This window comes from Anoplolepis gracilipes, chromosome 17 (genome assembly GCF_047496725.1).
Source record: "Anoplolepis gracilipes chromosome 17, ASM4749672v1, whole genome shotgun sequence".
Taxonomy (NCBI): Eukaryota; Metazoa; Arthropoda; class Insecta; order Hymenoptera; family Formicidae; genus Anoplolepis; species Anoplolepis gracilipes.
The window spans coordinates 8,198,599-8,204,598 of NC_132986.1; positions in this window are offsets into that span (position 1 = coordinate 8,198,599).

A 6,000-nucleotide genomic window follows, 5' to 3' on the forward strand; every position below is an offset into this window, starting at 1 on the left:
TCCTTCCTGCGAGGGGGTGGTATTAGTAACCAAGCACAAAAAGCGAGTGAATAAGCAAAAGCGAATAAGTGCATTGAAGAGGAAAGGAGGGAAGAAGAGGGGTCAGGGACGAACGCGCGAGTGAACGAGGTTTAGTACATTTAAATGAGAGCCACAGGTAGCAGCATTATGCAGTACGTGCCAGCCACCCCTCAGAGGGGTGAGTTAGATCATCGTGTGCCGCGGGATCCTCCTGTGTCGTAGTCTGTTTCAACTACCCGACTGGCTTTGCGCGCCTTCGCACCTGTGGCCACGCTCGCTCGCGTTATTGTTGCCGCTAACTTCCTTCTTTCCTTTTTTTTCTTTTATTGCTCGCGCGTGCGAGGAAGCGCGGCTAATTATCGCTTATACGAGACGTATGCGAATTTTTCGAGTGTTATAAAAAAAAAAAAAAAAAAAAAAAATAAACAAAAAAAGAGACAACTTATATTTTTCTCTCGGTTTTTTCGCCTTACTATCTGACCGCATTATGTTGAAAAAAAATAAAAATAATATATTTATTAAGGATTGAAAAAAGATATATTATTAAAAAAATAGATTAAATATTAAAAAAGGTATTATGAAATAATGAATGTTATGCTCGAATTTATTATGATTTAAAGTATATATGATAGAATATATTATTTTATATTCATAGCAATGTTATTACAAAAAAAAAAAAAAACAATCGATATCTTTACAGATCGACTGTAAAGGAGATTATTACTTGGATCGTAAATTACTATTTTGCAAATAAATGCGCTAAAAATTTCGTGGTTTGGGAAAACCTCTTGAAGACATTGTCCAAATAAATTTCTACAAAGTGCAACAGTTGTCCCTGATGTTTTTAAATCAACATGATGAAACTGAAGCTCTTTCAACGCACTAGAGAAATCATTATGCTCAAAATATCGCGATGCCTCGGCCAACGACGATCCGTGTCGTCGCAGAATCGTCGATATTTCACTTCGACGACTTTTATTGCGTCTTTCTTATCGCCATCACGGCACACTCGCGTAGTCGCAAAGCTCTGTGGCGTTGAGAGAGAAATTATGCATTCCGCGTGTACGCGGGTGTACGTTGCCCGCGAACGGTCTTCGGAATTTCACTCGCCACCCGTCCCCTTTCTCCATTCCATTGCTGCAAGTATGTATATAGGAATACGCAAAAGCTTGCTCAAGTCCTTGGACCTTAGACAGAATATTTAAAATCCTGATTTTATATACCTATATATCTTATGAAATAAAAGTTGAAAGGTACATTATCAATTATTGAATAGATATTAATTAAAGTATCACTCTTTTTATAACGCTGTAAAATTACTTTCGCGATTTCATATATTATTTATAAACAAGTACCGCACACGTGTGCTAACAGCTCCGATGGCGGCGAAATGTACCGAAAGACCGGCCATTCGTCTTTTCCTTTTTCACGCTTTTTACCTGTCCATCAACTTTTCGCGACTATGCCGACACTACCGATGATCTACGAGCGGCCGATAGAAGGCTCGCGCGAAGCGCATAAATTCACGTTCGTTATGCGCGTTACAGTGGCTCGTTGCCATAAGTGCCACCGCTTGTCGTGGGACACCGTAAACAGGCGATGGAGACAGAGGGACGAGGGGCAATAATAGAATCGTCTTTACATATGTATCGCTGTGAACTGACAGATTATGAATGGCGCTGCTTAAAATGCCGAAGACGGATCTCGTCAAACGCTCGTTCGACCGAGGTGATATGACACGCATACATTTTAACACGACACGCGCGTCTTCGACTAAATTTACAATACCGAATGAGAGAAAAAAAAAGTCTTTAAAAAAGGGTTAGGAAAGAACGCACGAGCGATAACTGGATGAAAATAAAATTATTGATTTTAGGCAAGTTTTGAAAAATGGCAAAAATTTTATTATTATTTCTTTTTATTCTTTACCTTAATAAAACAAATACGCAATTTCCTCGAATAATACTCTACGGGAAATAATTATTTGCAATATCATATTGATTAAAAAATCTCAAATTAATAAGAGACACGAAGCGGAAAAGCAAATTTGTCTTTTATAATCGCCTTAACTATTTAATTGATCACGATACTGTTGTTCCTATCACTTCGATCGTTATCACGATGCAGACAGCCTGGTCTGGCAAAGTTTCATCGTTGAATCGTATCGATCGATCGAGTGGGTCGCGCCATCATAATGCACCCTTAATTCGATTTCGTGTATCCCCATTGTGTCAAATTGGATTGAATGCTGCCGTGAAATATTTGCTTAGGATCCGACAGGTAGCTAGCTGGTTTCCACGTCGTGTACACGAGACAAACTTATGGAAGGAAAAGGAAGAAAGATGAGGGAGAAAGAGAAAGGATAGGTGTGAGGAAACGTAGGAAATAACCAGCAACAGCCTAGTCCTAACTGTGCGAAAACGCTTTACCTGAATATTGCTTGCTTGAATAATTTAGACACACCTTTTGAGGCTTAACCCTGAGGAATCTATGGCCCGGTTGCGTCTTATCCTGGTGATCGGAGGTCTACCGAAAAGTGTGTGAAAACATTTGTGCAAAATCAGCATCGAAATCGATTCTGCTTGGGCGTTAAACGATCAATTTTCCTTGTCCGCCTTTTCCTCTTTCTTCGTTTGCTGACTTTATAATCTAAGCTAACTTTATAATCATTTTATAGCATATATTATCACATTTTAATTGCACTCATACAAATTATCTGAAAATAATTGATAGAAATTTTATCGCACATATGTGTGCAGTAACTTTATTTTATTAATTTAATGGATTTAAAATAAAGTTTATTTTAGTAGAAAAACGTGGCGCAAACTAAACAAGAGTTTATACATGTAACGCAAAACAACCATATCTTTTTGATTTTTCTCTCTTAATTTTAATACGAATACATTTAGTCGCTAACATTGGGCAAAGCAGCGAAATTAGCCGCGACGTTTTGCAAATATCACTCGAATTTCAAATAATCGTCCAGCAAACTATCGAGATGCGCCACAATGCTCGCAACGGTGGCTAAGAGAACGTATTTACAGACAAAATCCGCTTTTCCGCTTGTAGACACGAAGAGAAAAATACGGATCGAACGCACTCCTGGCCACACAATACATTCACAATCCTCGTCCACGTTGGAAGGCCACGATAATAGGATGTGTACACAAGACCTGTCCTCTATAGCTGGACCATCTTTTTTAAATATATTTGAAAATACACTCATAGGCCTTCTTAACATGTCATCGAGACTCGCATCATAATGACAATGATTATCCGAACAATGAAATTCTTAAAAAGATGGTCGAAGACATTTTAATGAGCTTTAACGACTAGCTGCTTATCCAAAAGCGCTTAGCTGGATATTTTGTGTCGTAAGTCTTGATGATCATAAAAAAGGACTATTCAGACCACCTACAGTCACAAAAATATACAAGCTAGCATTACATTATAAAAGCGGTATTTGTTAGTACATACGTTTCATCGGTCATCAGAAGCATAGAGCATGATGCGTAAATTTTTTTCGGTTTCTACCGATGGTCCAAAAAGCTTGTCAAAATTTCGTTGAATCCATTTTGCAAAATATGCGTGAGCCAAAAATGTTGCATGAGAGCACACGTGAAATTCGCACGGATTTGATCATTTGTTAAAACAGAGTGCAACGCGACAATGTGGACTGTCGTTGTGAATTCGATCACATACATACATACATAGCAGTACATATACATATACATAGTATCCACATTTTAACAATCGCCGAAATAAAATCCGCAACGATCTGCGAATCAGTGCATGCCACTCGCCGAGGAGCCTATAAAAACGAATATTTAGAACGTGTCGTAGGTCGCGGTGGTCATAAAAAAAAAAGAAAAAAAAACGGAAAGAAACGCCACGTCACCCGTACGTGAATGGAGGACGTTAACCGACGTAATTTGGCCGCCTTTATGCCTGAAATGAATATTTTAATATTTTAATACGAAATATATATATACGCTATAAGGGATTTTATGGTGCGCTATAGAGCTTTTCCCTATTGTGGGTACCTACTCCCGTGGAAGTAAGGAGAGGGGAAAAGGGCAACATAGAGAGGGAACAGTGAGAGACGCTCAGAAAGAGAGAGAGAGAGAGAGAAAGAGAGAAGGGAGGCAGTGATACGAATAGTGGGGACAGAACTCGAGGGGACAGAAGAGGGAGTGCCATGGCTGTTTAGGGGAACGGAGGGGATTCTGATGCATAGTGAGCAAAACTAAAACGAGATGGCAGCAGCACGCGGCTACGTCATTGTAAAGAGAGTGAAACGATGTGGAACACCCCTTCGAAGGGTTGCTCGAAGAAGGAACGTGTTGATAAATATGGTGACACCTATGGAACAATTCGAGAGTTTAATAGAAAAGAAGGATAGCTTCGAAGATAATATGATACGCTTTTACTGATAATTGCGACCGCATTTGCAAATGTATCCAACAAATTAATCTTTTTTAACATAAACAATAAAATAGATTATAAGAAGAAATAATGAAAATTCATATCATTAAGGAAATAAGATCTTCCAAGAAATTATTCTTTTAATGATATAAATTAGAATAAAATTATTTATATTTTTGTTGATTGCATTTTTTCAGTAATTAAGTGAATAATATAAATTTTATTTAAAGAGAAAGAGAGAGAGAGAGAGAGAGAGAGAGAGAGAGAGAGAGAGAGAGAGAGAGAAAGAGAAAAAGAAGAATTGACGAAAGTAGAAGAAAAGATGTGTCATCATTTTACAATTTCAATATTTTCTGAAAAAATAAAAAAATCACATTTTTTATTTTGCCCTTCTATCATTACTTTTTCTTTTATTTTCTCAGAAGCCCATCACTATGTGATTAAAACGATTTTTCAAGCCGCACGTCAAGATCTTTGTCGTGGCGAAAAGTCGTAAGCTTCCTCCCTCGTCTCGTGAATTTCCACTTTAAAAAGTTCGATCTGCCGCACAGCGCAACCGTTAGGCCGCTCGGAAGGAGAATCGATAGCTCGCGCGTGGAAGGATGTAAGGAGCGTGAAGAAATATGTTAGCGCACGAGAGAGAGGGAAGGACGATGGTTTTATTTACTGCCGCCGGTCCGTGATCTGAATTTTTATGATCGCGGCCGCCGTATCCAAGCGCGATTCATTCCCGCGGTGACGTCACCGCATGGATCTGACACGCAATGTGACACACGGGCGTCTACGCTTACTCCAGATCAATGACACCCTATAAAAGTGTAGGATAGATATTTCAAGTGGGGGTGAGATGGCACAAAGCTAATATATCCGTGAATATTCGCGGAACAGTAAAGAGTTTCCAACGAAAGAAATTAACTTACATAATCTCATGATGCGATCGTATATTGAATCTTTAGATCTAATAAAGTTTTTGATTTAATAAAATCTTTTTAATACAAATGAAAAAAGATCCATTCTTCGTCTATCAAAAAAATTCATTGATTAAAAAAAATCGATGAATTTTATCTCACTCAGATTTAAAGATTTCTATAAACATTTATCAAATTTCTATAAATGGTTTGTCACATAAATCTTAATAGTTCCATCAGCTCTCCGTGTAACAAGTTAATCCTTTGTTACATGCGCGTCAGACATTCGCGATATAACAAGACACTATGAATTAACTCGCGAATGACCGCTATAATACTCAACTACATCGCCAGTGTCCAGGCCAACCGGACGGAAATTCCCAGTGGACAGCAGAAAGGTGTAGAGCTGTTCGTTAAAGCGTCACGAGAGGTCAAAGAGCTGGGGGAGAGGAACAGCCGTTGGAATAGATTAGGCATCTTGGATTCGATTATAATCGCCGGCGGATCGAATCGGTCTCGAGACTAACTTCGTCGACCGCGGATCCTTGGCGGGAGCGAACGAAACTCGCACGGGATTCGCCGGTCTGGTAAACCTTACGCTGTACGCGAATTTGCGTTTGAAATCGAGAATAAGGGGTGGGCTTTC